The sequence below is a fragment of the Rhinopithecus roxellana genome, chromosome 19 (genome assembly GCF_007565055.1).
Source record: "Rhinopithecus roxellana isolate Shanxi Qingling chromosome 19, ASM756505v1, whole genome shotgun sequence".
Lineage (NCBI taxonomy): Eukaryota > Metazoa > Chordata > Mammalia > Primates > Cercopithecidae > Rhinopithecus > Rhinopithecus roxellana.
The window spans coordinates 59,465,442-59,485,008 of record NC_044567.1 but is presented as its reverse complement, the minus strand read 5'-3'; positions in this window follow the sequence as shown (position 1 = coordinate 59,485,008).

Here is a 19,567-nt window from a genome sequence, read left to right as displayed (position 1 = left end):
TCTAGAAAAATAGCATGACACATCATCAGGAGGTCCAAGGATGGCTCAGAACTGAGTAGCAAGATCAGTGGTCTGGTTTGGATGTGCTAAATCTGAGAGGTACCAAGGGACAGATGTCCCAAAGCCAAGTGGCCACAGAGGTCTAGAGCTGGGGGGGATGTCAGGAGCACTGTCTCTCCCTAGCATCCCCCTCTAATGCTGGCACGAGGGTGGAGACATCCTTCAAACGTGAGCTGGATCTCCTTCCTTTGTTCATCCCAGTCTTGTCTCCATGTCACCCCTAATCAGTGCCCCAAGAGCTGCCCTATAGGGATTGCAGCAGCAAGCTCCCTTGGCCACTGGCTTCCAGCTGAGTTCAGCAAGTGGAGCGAATGGCAGGAGATTAGTGGGTGGAAGGAAAGTAGCCTCAGTTTCTGGCAGGCTGTTCTTTCTCTGCAGCTGCTGTCTCAGGATTCTGGAAACATTCTGCTCCCCTTACCCCGTCTGACTTCAGAGGGTGGGGGTCATGCCTTGCCACCATTGCTGGCCCCATGAACCTGCACTCTCCCTTGCTGGCTTCCTTGAACCCTGCCCATCCCATAATATATATCTGTCTTAAACTCTTTTCAGTCCCCCAAATTGGTTGTGCTGTTTGTATCCTGTTAGGACCCTGATTCATCCAAAAACCGTAGTCAAAAGCCACACAGGGCCGGGCACGGTGGCTCACGCCTATAATCCCAGCACTTTGGGAGGTCACTTGAGGTCAGGAGTTCGAGACCAGCCTGGCCAACACGGTGAAACCTCGGCTCTACTAAAAATACAAAAATTAGCTTGATGCGGTGGTGCATGCCTGTAGTCCCAGCTACTCAGGAGGCTGAGATAGGAGAATTGCTTCAACCCGAGAGGTGGAGGTTGCAGTGAGCCAAGTTGCACCACTGCACTCCAGCCTGGGCAACAGAGTGAGACTCTGTCTCAAAAAAAAAAAAAAAAAAAAAAGACACAGAACAAATCCTTTTTCTCTTCTTTCATGCACGGTATTTCTGATCAAACAGAGGCCTTATAAAAATGGAATGGACAAATAAGTATTACAATTGAGAAAAGTTTCATAAACTGAAGCAGTCTGCAACTTTTCTAGGTTTCTTCTATCATTCTGATTATTAATGTAGCAGTTGTTGTTCTCTTTCTGTTTAACATTTCTGGATTTTTCTGTGTCTTCCTTTGCTGGCTTCTGACTTCCCCAGGGGACCTCACTCTGTCACCCAGGCTGGAGTGCAGTGGCACGATCTTGGCTCACTGCAAGCTCCGCCTCCTGGGTTCTCGCCATTCTCCTGCCTCAGCCTCCCGTGTAGCTGGGACTACAGGCGCCCACCACCATGCCCGGCTAATTTTTTATATTTTTAGTAGAGACGGGGTTTCACCGTGTTAGCCAGGATGGTCTCGATCACCTGACCTCGTGATCCTCCCGCCTCAGGCTCCCAAAGTGCTGGGATTACAGGCGTGAGTCACCACACCTGGCCCACATCTTTCTTTTAGTGCCAAGGTGAGTGGTTCCAACTGAAGTTCCCTTTTTTGAGCAGCTTCCACCTTCTTTCCTCTGGCCATGACAGAAGCAGGCTCTTTGCCCTGGTGAGCTACCTCCAATTGAACCATCATCATCTGAACAGCAGAGAATTCTGAACAAGAGAATTGAGACTTGTTCCAATTTATTGAGACTTCTTCCAAAACTTAAGAAAATGTCTAGCTGGAAGATAGTCTGTAAGTATCAGTCTGTTTTAAAATATAGGCATGCACACCGTGCCACGATGACTTTCCCGTCTCAATAGTTGCTGTGACTGTCTTTGTGTTTTGTTTTTTGAGACCGAGTTTCACACTTGTCGGCCAGGCTGGAGTGCAATGGTGTGATCTCAGCTCGCTGCAACTTCTGCCTCCTGGGTTCAAGCAATTCTCCTGCCTCAGCCTCCCGAGTAGCTGGGATTACAGGCACCTGCCACTATGCCTAGTTAATTTTTGTATTTTTAGTAGAGACAGGGTTTCACTATGTTGGCCAGGCTGACCTCAGGTGATCCACCTGCCTCAGCCTCCCAGAGGGCTGGGATTACAGGCATGGCCCATCATGCCTGGCCAGCTGTGATTGTCTTTATCATGATCTCTTAATGCATGGATTGGGAGCTGCAAGGAGTAGATTCCCAAGTGGGACTAGCATGGATCCCAAGGTATTTATTGGAAGGATTATGTCAAAACAACAACAACAACAACAAAGAAAGAATGAAATATCAACAGGAAGGACAGAAAGAATATAGTCCATCTTCAGAGCATGTGTGCAATGAGTTTTCTCTGCACGTAGCTTTCTGCTCTCCCTTTACAGATCTGCTTTCTTCATTTAGGAGGAAACATGAGTGCTGACTGACCCTTGACTTTTACATCTTGCAGCTTTCACTGAGGGCAAGTTTCCCTTATTCAGTTCTAGTTAGCCAAATCTCAAGGCAGGACTCTGACTGGATCAGCTAAAGTCAGATGCCCATCCTTGGACCCGTCAACTGTAGCCAAGGGGAGGAAGAAGGCCATGCACCAACAGAGCTGCTCCTGCCAGAACGTGGGATCAGGTGGGAAGTATTGTTCTCAAAGGAAGAGCGGGTACCAGGTGGAATAATTTGCATTATAGGCATTCTAAAACAGCAATTATTTTTTAGAAACAAACTTATCAGCGTAAAGAGACTCCCAGCTCAACAAACACCATTTGACATATTCACAATTTAATAGACAGAAGCTCTCAGTTCAATAAACAAATATATAAACTGAGTAACTGAAGTGTTGCTGTAGGAACAAATAATTATTTTCTGATTGTTGATGGCTGCATTATTTTCTGATTGTTGATGGACATGATAAGCAGAGTCACGACAACTACTGAGATGGGACAGACTGATACAGACTATCTTCCAACTAAACATTTTCTTGGCTTTTGGAAGAAGTCTCAGTATACTGGAAAAGGCCCAATTCTCCTGCTCAGAATTCTCTTCTGTAAAATGCTGGGTGCATAGGATACATTAGAGAAATCTGCTCCTAAAGGTGATAAATAATAGGTGTGTTAAATTAGTAAATTATATTATCTACTGGAAGTTGATAAGTGCTGCAGAAAAAGAAAAGGAGAGCAGAGTTGAGACAATCTCCAGTGCTGGAGAGAGGCATGGCCATTGGGTTGCAATTTTAAATAGAGGCTGAGAGCTCTTTAAAAAGGAGACATTTGGGGCTGGGCATGGTGGCTCACACCTGTAATCCCAGCGCTTTGCGAGGCCAAGGTGGTTGGATCATGAGGTCAAGAGATGGAGACCATCCTGGCCAACATGGTGAAACCCTGTGTCTACTAAAATACAAAGATTAGCTGGGCGTGGTGGCATGCTCCTGTAGTCTCAGCTACTCGGGAGGCAGGAGAATCGCTTGAACCCGGGAGGTGGAAGTTGCAGTGAGCCGAGATCGCACCACTGCACTATAGCCTGGGAGACAGAGTGAGACTCTATCTCAAAAAAAAAAAAAAAAAAAAAAAAAAAGGCCGGGGGAGACATTTGGCCAGGCACAGGGACTCAAGCAGCATTTTGGGAGGTTGAAATGGGAGGACTGCTTGAGGTCAGGAGTTCAAGACAAGCCTAGGCAACATAGCGAGACCCCCATCTCTACAAAAAATGTTAAAATTAGCCAGGCATGGTGATGCACGCCTGTAGGACCAACCACTTAGGAGACTGAGGTGGGAGGATCCCTTGAGACCAGGAGATCGAGGCTCTGGTGAGCTATGATAGCATCACTGCACTTCACAGCCTTGGCAACAGAGCAAGACCCTGTCTCAAAAAATAAAAAAGAGAGGCGGGACATTTGAGCAAAGATTGGAGGACATGACATTTCCTCTGTTCTTATTGCATACTTCCGCTTTTTAGTTTAGTACCCCATTAAAAGTAACGTTTGAGTTTGAAATAAATACTATTTAATAATGACGTGACCCATTATTTCTTGCTTCTAATTTGTGGCCATTAAAAGAAATGTAAACCCTTCAAGGACACAAAGAGAGAGATTTCCATGCTTCATATATTCCGGTTGAACCAAGTCAAGTCATAGATTTTAGAACAGCAAAGAATGTTGCTCCACCCTTTCGTTTTATAGGTGAATTGTGAATGCCTGGCCAACAGCCACATGGTGAGCTAGAAATGCAGTGGTGATTAACATGAAATCAAATGTATACACAGAAATGCACTTCAACAGAGTGACTCAAATGGCCGAGAATGGAGAGCAGACGATCCCTTCTTATTTCCTTGGCTTGTATTAAACTTTCTAGATCTCACCATTTGCCATTAAATATTACATTCCAACTGTTTTTGATGATATTGGTAGTATTGCACTGCTATATTGGGAAACATTAAAATGACAGTGTTTTTCAAATGTGCCTTTATTCACAAGGTTCAGTTGGAATGCCAGCATGAGACTAGGCCATCACTCAGAGTGTTTTTCCTCATTATTCATGAGCGGCTTGCTTTTCCCTTCTCCCTTTAATTATTTGTCTCTACTTGTATCATATGTTACTGGCCTTGATTATAATTTATAGAGATGTGTTTTTGCTGAGGGCATCTCCTATCATTTTCTTTTTCTTTTTTTTTTTTAAGTTGGAGTCTCGCTCTGTCTCCCAGGCTGGAGTGCAGTGGCATGACCTCAGCTCACTGCAACCACCGCCTCCCAGGTTCAAGCGATTCTCCTGCCTCAGCCTCCCGAATACGTGGGACTATAGGCGCGTGCCACCATGCCTGGCCAATTTTTGTATTTTTAGTAGAGACAGGGTTTCACCATGTTGCCAGGCTGGTCTTGAACTCCTGACCTCAAGTGATCCATCTGCCTCAGCCTCCCAAAGTGCTGGGATTACAGGTGTGAGCCACTGTGCCCGGCCTTATTTTCTTAAATAACAGCTTTATTGAGATATTATTCACATTCCATGAAGTTCACCCTTTAAAATGTATAACTCGGAAAAGTCGTACATTGATCACCACTATCTAATTCCAGAATATTTTCAGCACCCCCAAAAGACACCCCATAACCATAAGCAGCCATTTCTCATTCCTTGCATCCCCCAGCCCCTGGCAACCGTTGATCTCTTTCTGTCTTTAGAGATGTGCCTGTTGTGGACATTTCACATAAATGGAATCATACAGTTAATGGTTTTTGTGTCTGGCTTCAAGGTGCATCTATGCTGCAGCGTGTATTAGTATTTCATTCTTTTTCATGGCTGAATAAGTATTCCATTTTATGGATATATCAATTTATTCAGTCATCTGTTGATGAACATTTGAGTCATTTCTACTTTTTGGCTATTATGATTAATGCTGCTATGAATATTTGTGTACAAGTTTAGTATGGACATATGTTTTCAGTTCTCTTGACCTAGGAATGAAATTGCTGGGTCACATGGTAACTCTATATTTAATCATCTGAGGATCACCAGACTGTTTTCCAAAGTGGCTGCAACATTTTACATTTTCACCGGCAGAGGATGAGGGTTCCAATTTCTCCACGTGCTCACCAACATTTGTTGTTATCATATCATCTTCAAATAGAGGTAGTTTTGCTTCCTTTTTTTTTTTCCCCAATCTGGATGACTTTATTTAATGTTTTTGCCTAATTGCTCTGGCTAGAACCTCCACTACCAATGTTGAATAAAAGTGGTAAGAGTGGACATACTTGTCTCGTTCCTGACAAGAAACCATTCAGCCTTTCACCATTAAGAATGATGTTAATTGTAGGTTTTTCATAGATGCCCTATGTCAAGTTGAGGAAATCCCCTTCTATTTATAGTTTGTTGAGTGTTTTATAATGAAAAGGTGGTGAATTTTGCCAAATGTGTTTTCTGTGTCAATGGAGATGATCATGTGATTTTTGTCCTTTGTTCAATTAATATGGTGTGTCACATTGATTTTTCTACATTAAACCATCTTTGCATTCCTGAGATAAATTTCACTTGGTCACAGTGTCTGCTCTTTTTATATGTTGCTAGATTTAGTTTGACAATAGTTTGTTGAGCATTTTTGCATCGACTTATAAGGAATATTGGTCTGTATTTTTCTTTTCTTGTGGTGTTTTGTCTTGTTTTAGTATCAAGGTAATAATACTGGCCTCATAGAATGAATTGGGAAGTTATCCCTCCTCTTTTATTTTTTTGGAAGAGCTTGTAAGAGATTAGAGTTAATTCCTCTTTAAATGTTTCGTAGCACTCATCCATGAAGCCATCTGGTCCTAGGCTCCCCTTCATGTGGTTTGGTTTTGTTTTTTGCTTCAGTCTCTTTTTACTTGTTATGGGTCTGTTTAGATATTCTATTTCTTCTTGACTCAAATACTTTTTGAAAATAGGTAGGTTTAAAGTCAACTTGTCAAAGTAATTGAAGAGTTGTTCTTTTCATTTGAAATGATTGCTGTTAGTAATGTTGAACTTCCAGTGTGGTTTCGAGTGGTAAAACCATGGAATGAGAGCCCCCTGCACTTCAGGGCCTGGCATGATGCTCCTCATTAATATCATGCTAGAAAGCTCACTGTCTGTCTCTGAATCCCAGTTTCCTCATCTGCAAGATGCGCTTAATCACATCATCCTTAAAGGGTGTCAAGGGGATCAGGTGGAGACATCCATCTCATGCCTAGCATACAGTAGACCCTCAATAATGATGATCTGTTTTCTCTAGCAATATATATCTGATACTCACCCACTAGGTGCTGGGGACCCTTCTAGGGACTAAGGGTATGGAGGTGAGCAAAAGCAGAGACTCTAGTGGTTACATTCTAATGGAGGAGAGATCAAAATAAACAAACACATAGAAAGGGTCTAAGGAGGTCTCTGCTTGATTTTAAGCCAACAGAGACGTGGGCACAGCAGTTAGGCAGGTGTAGCTCCCATGTGTGATTTTTAATGATCAGAGCTAGGCTGGAGGACCTGACTGACCTGGGACCAGGTGGGCTTGCCTGAGCTCTTGGTTCCCCTTTCAGTCTAGCTCTAGGGACAGTCTTCTGAGGCCAAGTTAGGATCTGTAGAGCAGGACTACTTCTGAGACTCAGTGTCCAGTCCTTACAGACTTTAGATGAATTATTAGCTGACTCCGGAAATCTGGGCCCATGGTTCTTGCCCACCAGTCAGTGGCTTGTTCTCAGGACAAGGTGGGGAAAGTGGCCAAGAGCATGACTTTGTTGGGGGCTTTTCCTGTGCTCAGTGGGGGCCTCTTCCCCTATTCCGGGGGGCTCTTATAATCAGTGGGGGGCTCTTCCTATACTCAGTGAGGTTCTTCCCCTTTTCAGTGGGGGCCTCTTCCCCTATTCAGTAGAGATTTCTTCTCATACTTGGTGGCGGGGGTGAAGGGGCAGGTTCTTCCCATAGTCAGTGTGGGGCTCGTCCCATGGTCAGTGGGGGGGCTCTTCCCATAGTCAGTGGGGGGCTCTCCCGATAGTCAGTGGGGGCACTCTTCCCATAGTCAGTTGGGGGCTCTTCTCATAGTCAAAGGGAGGCTCTTTCCATATTCAACGGGGGGCTTTTCCCATAGTCACTGGGGGAGGGGCCTCTTCTCATATTAACTGGGGGGGCTCTTCCCATTCAGTGGGGGGCTCTTCCCGTAGTCAGTGGGGGGCTCTTCTCATATTAACTGGGGGGCTCTTCCCATTCAGTGGGGGGCTCTTCCCAAAGTCAGTTGGGGGCTCTTCTCATAGTCAAAGGGAGGCTCTCCCAATATTCACTGGGGGGCTCTTCCCAAAGTCAGTGGGAGGCTCTTCCCATATTCACTGGGGGGCTCTTCCCAAAGTCAGTGGGGGGCTCTTCCCGTAGTCAGTTGGGGGTTCTTCCCCTTTTCAGTGAGGGTTTCTTTCTCTCTTCAGTGGAGATCTCTTCCTATATGCAGTGGGGGGCTCTTCTCCTGTTTCTCCTCTACCCCAGTTCACAGGGCACTGCGTTAGAAGGTGACAGGGAAGTGGGAGGCACTTTTTACAGCATTCTGGGAGAAGGCTCTTCTAGGGAGGTGACATTGGGCAGAGAACTGAGTGGTAGGAGTGAGCCAGACATGCAAAGCTCCTGGGCACAGGAGGGTGTCCCAGGCAGAAGTGACTGCCTCATTGGTACATATGAGAAGCAGAAATGGCCTTTTCTGCCTCCTTTTCTCCCTCCCTGTGTCTTTTTTGTTTGTTTTTGAGACGGAGTCCTACTCTGTCACCTAGGCTGAAGTACAGTGACGCGATCCCAGCTCACTGCAACCTCAGCCTCCCGGGCTCAAGTGATTTCCTGCCTCAGTCTCCTGGGTAGCTGGGATTACAGGTGCCCGCCATCCTACCTGGCTAGTTTTTGTATTTTAGTAGAGACAGGGTTTCACCATGTTGGCCAGGCTGGTTTTGAACTCCAGACCTCAAGTGATCCACCTGCCTCAGCCTCCCAAAGTACTGGGATTACAGGGATGAGCCACCCTGCCCGGCCTCTCCCTGTGTCTTTTTACTCAACCTTTCTAAATCTCATGCAGACTCCATCTTCCTTAGAGCCTGCTGGTGCTGGGAGAAACAAAACAGCCTGTGCTTTCCAGCCTGTGGCTCCTTAGAGACAAAATCTCTTAGGTGTGGAGCCCCGAGTCCTGGAGCTCCACTGCCGGTTGTCCAAGACAAAAAGCTTTAGAGGCATCAAAGACCACTTCTTTGCTGAGATGGATCAGAATTGGCCTGAAAACCTATTTGCCTTTCCAGAGAGTTTTCTTTTTGGTTTGTTTAGTGGCTAGCAGCAGTCTCTCCAAGGGAAACCACTGGATTTATTAACGAGAAAATGAAGGCTTGTGTTTAAGCCTAGTCTCTGGTAAGTTGTGTGATGCTGAGGGTCAGATGTTTACAGTGGTTCCTCGGGGGTGCAGGCCTTGCCCTGGCAGGTGGCTGGGTTTCTGCCATGCTATGGTCCTGGGTTTCTGCCATGCTACGGTCCTATGCTCACCTGCCATGTCCTCTGAGGTCATCAGATGTGGCTTAACCTCAGCTTTCAAGGACAGAAGGCAACTCTTCTAGCACCTGCCATGCTTCCCGGATATTTCCTGCTTCCCGGAATCTTCTATGCTTCTTTACTAGAAGAGCTGTCTACCCAGGGACATGTCAGCCAGGTGGAGGGGTCAGGCAGCACTCTGCAGGGCAAGAGGGTTAGTCCCTGGGATATCAGGTCCTATTCCTGGATAATCCAACTAAAGTCTTATTTTTCTTTGGATGCAAAAATCTCACCTGGGCTAGGACAGATTAGCTTGAAGATCTGTGGAGGTGCAGCTTCTGGCACAAGAACTTTAGATGCTGGATGACTGTTGACAGGGACTTAGTGTGGAGGGAGGCGTGTTATCTTTAATGCTGGGCTTAGGACCTGGGCTCACTAAAGTGAGGGCTTCAGCAACAAATTGGGCTCGTCATCTCTGTAGGACATCTCCTGCAGGGTGACTGATTTCTGTCAAAAGATCAGTGACTGATTCCTCTTCCCAGGGAGACCCGCAGTGGGGCCCCGTAAGCAGGTTTTGGCTTCCTGGCTTAGTTGATTTAGAACAGGTCTATTAGATTGAACTGAATGACATGTCCTACCTTCTTCGGATAGCCTGGGCTGCTGACAGGCCCACTGTCAGGCAGGCTACCCTACGTCTTGGTGGTTGCTGCTGCCTTGCTGTGTGACCTTGGGTGAGTTACTTTCCCTCTCTGGGCTTCACTTTATACCTCTGTAAAATGAAGGGTTGAATAGACTTCCTAAGAATGTGCCTTTCACTTCTAGGCTGAAGGATCAGACCCTTATTATTTCTCCCTGCCCTGGGCCTGACACCTAGAAGCCTCTCAATAAATATTTCATTGAATGAGTGAATGAATAAATGAATAACAATGTGATGGTTTGTTATTTTTTTCATCAGCTGTGTTTTTCTACAGAGCCCATGGAAAAGACTTATGGCGTATGACCTCATCGGAGACTTGTACATGGGGCCAAACCCTCATTTTCCCACAGGAAACCCACACTCTAATTAAGGGCTGACCCTGAACTTGAATCTGAGTTTCCTTTTTCTTTCCACCTGAGATTTCTTCAACAGAGAGCCATCTCTCCAGCCCGGCTGGCAAGGAGACAGGTGATGTTACAGGAAAAATACACAGCTTGTGCCCTTGGAATTACCGGAGTTCAAAGCCTGTTCAGCGTCTACCCACCATCTGACCCGGGTCGAATTCTTCAGTTTCTCTAAGCCAATTTTCTCATCTGTAAGATGGGGAAGTGTGACCAGTTCTGAACCTACATATACCTCACTGGGCTTGAACAGGCCTGAATAGGCATGTGGGGCTTAAGTAGCTGCCCATTCTTTCTGCCGCTCTCCCCCATTCTCCTTTTAGCCCCCAAAGTCCTTGGTGAAGGAGGAAGTGGAGACAGAACCTTTGGTGTTGGGTGAGGTACATGAGGAGGCTGATTTCAGAACCTCCAGGAAACAAAGCTTTAGTGTTCCAAGGGCAGTGCCCGCCTGTGCCTCCTCCTCACGGGGGGTAGTAGGAGAGGGGTGGGGCCGAGGCATTTCCCAGCACAGCTCAATCACATCTCCCGCGCCTGCCCTTGTGACCTGCTCCCTGGAAAGGAAGAAATGACCCAGGAAGAAGGGAGGGCTTTTGAGATGAGTACCTGAACTGATGGCTTAGAGAATATTTGCGTGACAAAGCTTCTTGCAAAATCTGGGTGGGACTTCCAGTTAACCCCCTGCAGGAGGCTTGGGGAAGCCGTGCTCTGAACCCATACATACTAGGTCCCCTTTCTGTTTTGCCCTATTTGTTTTTGCTAGTTCTGCCACAGGGAGAAGGTGTCCTCTGGATAGGTCCTCTCCCTCTGTCACCTGATGCCGGCACTTCTGGGTGTCTGGGTCTTTCTGAAGCCATTTCATTTATGTTTCCCCTGGATGTGAGACTGCGTTGCATTTGTTCTGACTGTCCTCTTGTAGAAGAGAGGGTAGCTTTGCTTTTCTCTCCATCACACCTCTGGAATGCACTTCTTTTCCACACTCCAGCCTTTGACTCAGTCACCTCCACATCACCCTTTCACCAAACTTCTCTGTCTGCTTTTAAAGCCAAAGTCAACTTGACTAGACCCTTTGCTCACACTGCCATTTGCTGAACTAGCTTTGAATTCCAGTTATTCCAAGGCACAACCTGTGGATTTTCCTTTTCTTTTTTTCTTTTTGTGATACAGAGTCTCTCTTTGTCATCCAGGCTGGAGTGCAGTGGCACCATCATGGCTCACCGCAGCCTCGACCGCCTGGGCCCAAGCAATCCTCCCGCCTCAGCCTCCCAAGCAGCTGGGACTACAGGCACGTGCCACCATGCCCAGCTAATTTTTGTATTTTTTTTTTTGGTAGACATGGGGTTTCGCCAGGTTACCCAGGTTGGCCTCAAATGCCTGGGCTCAAGCGATCTGCCCTTCTTGGCCTCCCAAAGTGCTGGGATTACAGGCGTGAGCCACCACGTCTGGCCAGATTTTCCTTTAACATCACCTGCCTCTCCATCACTGATCTGGGTGTGATGGGTGTGTATGTACCAGTGATGGATGATCTAGTTTTGATCAGTTTCATAACTTATCCCTTCTTCAAGAAGCCTCTTTTCCCTCTAATATAACATAGGTTTGTGTCTTCCCTTGTTTTTATCACACTCTGTAAGAATTTAATTTAGTTGTTCACTTATTTATTCCATCTCCCCACAAAAAAGGGACTTTGACTCTCACCTTCGTTATCATATCCCCAGCGCCTAGCACAGTACCTGGAGCTTACCAGGTGCTAAATAGACGTTTGTTGAACGAATGAATGAATGGTCACCACTGCTTAATCTAGAGACAGAAAGCTACCAATTCACATTCTTCATAGCGCCTCTAGGACAGGCACTCTCCTTTTTATACCACAGACCATCAAGAGTATTGACGGGTAGAATGATGTTGGCACGTAGGTGCAGGCTAATTAATTCCACCGGCTTGGGCGGCTTGCTGTAATACCAGGCTTTTGCTTAGGGCTTTGTGGGTGAGCCATCTGGAAATTGATTCAGCACAGTTTGGGGAAGGAGTCCGTCTGCCCACCTTCAAGAGCACCGTTTACCTGCATTTACTTTGTTGGCAGTTTAACATTATCCATCAAATTAAACCAGCCAATGTTGACTGAGCCCCTGTTGAGAGGACTAAAAAATAAAAAAAAGCAAGAAAGCATGTGATATACTCCTTGATCCCAGAACACTTAAAATTAATGGGAGGAGCCAGAAATGTACACATCTTAATAACCACTGGTGAAAGACAGTATGTCTCAGTGTCAGATGAGTGGAGTGCATGATAATGTAAGGGAAGTTTTGAGAAGACAGCCATCGCGGGGATGGGGTGGGAGGGAAGGTCATCCCAGGAGCCTGGCACAAGGCAGGGCACACAAGAGGCACTCTGCAAGGACAAGCCCAGCAAAGTCCAAAGAGCATTTCTGGCAGATGGGATGGTGTGAGCAATGGTGGTGGTGGTGGGGTCATCACAGTGCGAGGTTGTAAGGACCTGGACCAGGCTGGGGAGAATGGAATAATGGAAATATTAGACATTTGAAAGCCATGAGTCACAAACACTCAGAGGGGTAAATGGGACAGAGCAAAAGAATAAAAAATGTGTCTAAGCTTTGAACCCTGATGTCTAGGAGACAGAAAAATCACAGGCCTCAGCAAAGAATCCAGCAGGAAAAAAATGATTTGTGCTTGGTATCTTATTTTGGATTCTTCTCAAGGCAGGGAAGTGTTTGTGTACAACCGGATTTGTGAGTTGATCTTTAGAAGCACAAAGAGTGAATTGGGAGGGAAAAAAGTCATTAAGTGGTAGCGAATGAGAAGTTATGCTGTGGGCATACGGGGCTGAATCTCACTGGGGACCCTCCGGGCAACTCAATAAAATAAACTTCAGAACTGCCAAATCAGGCCAGGTGCAGTGGCTCACACCTATAATCCCAGCACTTTGAGAGGTTGAGCTGGGAAGATCCCCTGAAGCCAGGGGTTAGAGACCAACCTGGGCAACATAGCAAGACCTCATCTCTACAAGACAAATTTTGAAGTTAGCCAAGTGTGGTGGCATGTGCCTGTAGTCACTGGTCCTACTACTTGGGAGACTGAGGTGAGAGGATCACTTGAGCCCAGAAATTCAAGGTTTCAGTGAGCTAAGATTGCACCACTGCACTCCAGCCTGGGTGATGGGTGACAGAGACCCTGTCTCAAAACGAAAACAAAAGCAAAAACAAAATTGCCCAATCAAAGGATGAAAAAGATGGAATATTTATCTAATAACTCTCTTCCTTGAGGGTTGTCCTTAGAGAGGGTAAACCCCTGGCACTTCTGAGATGCTTCTGCAAAGAACTAAACAAGCCCAAAGAACAGCAAGAAAAATAAAAGAAAGAAAAAAACAAGAGTCACAGGTGGCTGAAGCAGGAGGTGGCCACTTGCTGGAATTGTCCACTGTGGCTGCAGGGCAATTTGGCAGCAAGGGGCGGTTGGCTGGGGCGTCATCAGTGGGTGGTTATAGATGCTTGTTCTTAGACAGCCTGGGGTTCAGCTGATGTAGGCATGTCTAATGGGCAGGCAGGAAGGCAGACCTGGAATCGAGCCAACCACTTCGTTGGCAGGATTGGGTATGAGAGGGAGCAAGGTACTGAAGAAAGGAGACCAGGGGACAGCTCAGGACTAGAGCCTGGGATGCATCCTACAGGTAGGGGGTGGGAAGTGAGCATAGTCAGTGGGCAGAGACCTTGTGCCTGGCACACGATGGCAAAAGCCAAGGGAAAAGGGGATTTCAGGAAAAGAAGCTGCAGAGAGGGCAAAACTAAGAAGGCTAGTACCAGCACCCTGGATTCGGTGGTTAGTGGCTAGCAGGTTCCTGGGGCCCTGGAGAGGACACTGTTTTTTGTTTTGTTTTGTTTTGTTTTGTTTTTGACATGGAGGCTCGCTCTGTCACCCAGGCTGGAGTGCAATGGTACCATCTCGGCTTACTGCAACCTCCGCCTCCCGGATTTAAGTGATTCTCCTGCCTCAGCCTCCCAAGTAGCTGGGACTATAGACATGCACCACCATGCCCAGCTAATTGTTGTATTTTTAGTAGAGACTGGGTTTCATCATGTTGACCAGGCTGGTCTCAAACTCCTGACCTCAAGTGATCCGCCCTCCTCAGCCTCCTAAAGTGTTGGGATTACAGGCGTGAGCCACTGCGCCCAACCGAGAGGACACTTTTAAGGGCATGGTAGAGGTAAGTAAGAGTCAGAATGTAGGGACTCAAGAGATGAGATGTCCCCTGGAGGCAAAGAAGGATGAGTTCATTTGGTGAAGCCAGGAGGAAGGAAGGAGGAAGATGGCGGAAAGGGCTACGTGACCCTGTGCAAGTTACTCTGAGCCTCTGCTGTCTCGTCTGTAACACAGCAATAATCGTATTTCCTGTCTCTTAGGGTTTCAGTGAGTGTTAAAGGTTTATAAGTGCTTAGCACAGAGCTGGACATTTAGTAAGTGCTCAGTGAATGCTTTTTATCATTTATTATTGAGGGGAGAAGAAGAGGATGGAGAAAAAACTGGAGCATCTCGTGACACGGAAAGAAAGGTCTGAGCTCTGACGATCCCCTCACGTGATAATATGCATGAGGACTCACTCTTCCAATTGTTTGAAAATTGAATGGACTGGCTCACACCTGCTGAAATTTCTTGGTAACCCTGGAGTAGTCATTCCCTTAAAGAATAGCGTGTTATTGGCTGAAATCTGTGACTGCTTGTTTTTGAGTTACTTTAATCTCTGTGTCAAGCATGAAAACCTTAGCAGCCTGGGATTTAGAATTAGATCCCACTGGCACGCCCTCTCACCTCTCAAACATGCCACAGTGCTTTGACTCTCTCCTTGTGCAAACCTCCCTTTGATATTTTTGGATATCGATACCAAGTGTATCTGCATATTTTAACCAACTGTAGATATCTGCATATCCTGTGATCTGAGGCATTCGCTCAATGTGGGGCATCAGGCCAGCCATGAACTTCCTTTAAAATTTCCTTTGTGTCAAATGATTCCCTAATACTATAGCTCTCCTGAACTGCTAGATTTATGAAAATTCTGCACAATATACAGCTCACAGAAAAAGAAAAGAATATTGCAAGACCAGATATAGGATATCATTTGATTTATTTAAAACACTCTGTCCAAGGGGTTTTGATTTGCTAATTTAAAAATAATCCTAAAATTATGTACAGTTGACCCTTAATATCCATGGGTGATTGGTTCCAGGACCCCCTGAGGATACCAGAATCCAAGGATGCTCAAGTCCCTGACATAAAATGGCTTAGTGTTTGCATATGACCTACTCACTTCTTCCCATATACTTTAAATCATCTCTAGATTACTTATAATACCTAACACAATGCTTCACTTTATTGGTGTGGATTCAATGTAGTACTTGGTGCGAAGAAAATTTAAGTTTTGCTTTTTGGAACTTTGTGGATTTTTTTTTCTGGAATATTTTTGATCTGCAGTTGGTTGAATCCACAGGTGCGGAACCATGGACACAGGGGGCTGACTATGCATATTTATATCCACTTGCAAAATTAAGAATAAAAATAAGGCACATCAGCGGTGCAGATTCTGATGTTCGGTGAACAGTATGAAATCTTCCATTTTTAATGAAGTCTCAGGTGATGCTGATGTTGCAGCCCTGTCCAATAGAATGTTCCATGATGGGCCGGGCGCGGTGGCTCTAGCCTCTAATCCCAGCACTTTGGGAGGCCGAGACGGGCGGATCACGAGGTCAGGAGATCGAAACCATCCTGGCTAACACGGTGAAACCCCGTCTCTACTAAAATATATGAAAAACTAGCCGGGCGAGGTGGCGGGTGCCTGTAGTCCCAGCTACGCGGGAGGCTGAGGCAGGAGAATGGCATGAACCCGGGAGGCGGAGCTTGCAGTGAGCCGAGATCGCGCCACTGCACTCCAGCCTGGGCGACAGAGCGAGACTCTGTCTCAAAAAAAAAAAAAAAAAAAAAAAAAAAAAAAGAATGTTCCACAATGGTGGAAAGATTCTCTATCTGCTCCGTCCAATACCTAAGCCACACCTTTCAAACAAGGGGGAGTGGGATGGGCAATGGAAGAGCCCAGGCAGGGTAGGGAGGGGGCAGAAGGAAGGACAGCGGAACAGGTAGGCTCATTAAGATCTCTAACATTTATTTAGTGCTTGTAACGGGCAAGGCAGTGTGCTGGGTGCTTTACACCTGTTCAGTCACATTATTACATCAGCTTGTGCAGAGCATCTACTCTTCTTGGAAAGATCCTCGGTGCAGCGGGTACAACGATGTAAAAAGATCCAGTCCTTGCTGCTGGGAAATGTACAGACACATTATCTGAAACTATGGAGGAGGGTGAAGTTTCTGAGAGAGGAGTCTACATTTGAACCCTGGCCCTTCTATTTTCTCTGCGACATTAAGCAAGGTGCTTCATTGCTCTCAGTTTTGATTTCTTTGTTTCTAAAATAGGGTTAATCATGGCACCTACTGTTGGCTTCTTGGAGATTACATGACGGGATACATTGTAAAGGTTCAGGACAGTGTCTGGCACCCAGCAAGCTCTCTGACAAGACCAGCGCCTATGATGGTGTTGGTCCTACCGGTGAAGACAAGTATATGCTGGCACCAAGAACTCTGATCCAAGCGCCACAGTTAATTTCCAAATACCTAATAAGCCTCAACTATGTGCAGTACTTTAAATGGTGGGGACAGGAGGATCATGACAAAAAGGAATAAAATGCAAGACCTCAAGAAACTTAGTTTAGAAAGGGACTCAAAGTGCTTGGTGGTTTAATGGAGTTCTCTCAGTTACTGGGGATCTGGGAAGACTTCACGGAAGAGGTGATGTGTGAGCTGCCTTCAAAAAGCAGGTGGAAGAAGAGTACAAAGCTCCAAAAGCAGAAGCAAAGGGTCTTCTTGGTAGAGGAGGCTCTAGAAGCCACAGTGAGGACTAGAGAAGTTGAGGTCTTTTTGGAAATATTAAATATTCCAATTTTCCTGGAGCATGGGACACGGGTTATTGGGGAGCACAGGAGAAAAGACTGAAAAAGTAGATTACGGTTAGGCCGTGGAAGGCATTGATGCCAGGCTGTTGAGTTTACATGTGAATTTGTGGGCAACGAGGGGCTTCTGAAGTTTTTCCTCTGCAATTTTCATTTATTTTCACCTAAAATGTAATATGCTAATTCTAAATTTAATTGTAAATGCAGAGGTCTAAGAATAGTCAAAAACTCTTGAAGAATACAAAGTGAGAGAAGTTCAAAATTAAAATTAAGGTGTGAGAAATAAAGGGGCATTGCACGGCAGCTCACACCTGTAATCCCAGCACTTTGGGATGCCAAGGTGGGTGGATCACCTGAGGTCAGGAGTTCCAGACCAGCCTGGCCAACATGGCAAAACCCCATCTCTACTAAAAATATAAATATTAGCCAGGCACAGTGGCACGCATCTGTAGTCCCAGCTACTCGGGAGGCTGAGGCAGGGGAATTGCTTGAGCCTGGGAGGCAGAGGTTTCAGTGAACTGAGATTGCGGCACTGCACTCCAGCCTGGGGGACAGAGCGCGATTCTATCAAAAAAAAAAAGAAAAAAAACAAAGAAAACAAGGTATTATTAGAATTAAGACATCATGATAATGGAGTTAGAAAAACTGACCAGTGGAACAGAATAGAGAGCCATGAATCTACTCAAAAAAGGACAAAATTTGATACACGAGAGAGGGTTGATATTGCAATTGTTTTTATCACCATATATCCATATATATGCATATTTATATTAAATACATATGTAACTTTTAAAATAACATCTCAATTTTAGAATAGATTTACAGAACCATTGCAAAGATAGTACAGAGAGTTCCCATATACCCACTGATATGGTCTGGCTGTGTCCCCACCCAAATCTCATCTTGAACTATAGCTCCCATAATTCCCATGTGTTGTGGGAGGGACCCAGTGGGAGATAATTGAATCATGGGGGTGGTTCCCCCATACTGTCCTCCTGGTGGTGAATAAGTCTCTGATGGTTTTATAAGCGGTTTCCTCTTCCACTTGGCTCTCATTTTTTCTTGCCTGCTGCCATGTAAGATGTGACCTTGCTCTTCCTTTGCCTTCCACCATGATTGTGAGGCCTCCCCAGCCACCTGGAACTGTGAGTCCATTAAACTTTGTTTTCTTTATAAATTACCCAGTCTTGGGTATGTCTTGATGAGCAGTGTGAGAGCAAATTAATACTAATACAACCACACTCAATTTCCCTTATTATTACATCTTACATTAACATGGCACATTTGTAACAATTACGAATCAATATTGGTACATTACTATTGACTAAAGTCCACACTTTATCAGATTTCCTTAGTTTTACCTAATGTCCCTTTTCTGGTCCAGGATTCCATCCAGAAGACCACATTCAGTCATCAAGCCACCTCAGCCTTCTCTGAGCTGTGACAGTTTCTCAGACTCTCCTGGGTTTTGGTGAACTTGACAGTTTTGAGGGTTATTGATCAGGTGTTTTGTAGACCGTCCCTCAGTTAGTCACTGTGTCCAGCCATTGCTTAAGAAGTGGGGAGTTATACTCCACTTCCTGGAGGGCAGAGTATTTACATACATTTTTTGAAATTCTTCTGCACAGATTTCTTTTCCCCTGTGTATTTATTTATCCAATCACCTAATTATGTCAATACGAACTCAGGAATTTTTTTAATACTTTGGTTATAATTTGATACCACTTTACTTCAATTGTTGCTCAAATGTTTCCCCCATTTTGGCAATTAAGAGCTCTTTCAGTTGGTTTCTGTGTCCCTCTGTCGTGGCCCCACCATTCTGTGGTGTGTGTGCTTGTGTGTCAGTGTGTTTTAGCACTTTCTTACTTTCTGACACTACAAGGTACTCCAGGCTCATCTTGCGTATTTCCTGCTCCAGTCTAGAATCAACTGTTTCTCTAATGAGCTCTGGTTCCTTCTGTTGGGCAATAGTATAAGAAACAAACCTAGGTGCTAAATGATTGCTTCTGGACCCTCTCACAGAGAGAGAAAGGAAATATATGTGTGTATGCTAATGCATGTACATATACATTTCTTATTTTTACCTCTATCTAGCTATGTATGTATGTATGTTCGTATCTGTCATCTCTATGTTAAGCTAAACCTGAGTTTATACCTCTCTGGATGTTTTAGGAGCAAGGAAGAGACATGATTTCAGCTTTACCTGGGGAAAATCAATCTCACAGCAATAAGAAGAAAGAAATGACTAGTTAAAATTAATTTCTGTATTTTTCTAATTATTCAAGTGGCTAATGTTTGCTGTGCAGAAATTTAAGAAGATTGAAGACTAGAATGAAGTACAATGCAGGAGAAAACAATAACCATGCAGAGTCAGCGATAGGCAACCAGACCATTTTGAGACAGCTGGATACCCTTTCGCATGCTAGGAACATGCAGCCCATGTTCTGGGAAGTGGGGAGAAGGTCAGGCAACTCCTAGCAGCAAAGCTGCTTTATCCTCAACATCCTGTAGGGGAGGGTTTAGGGAGGTCGGAT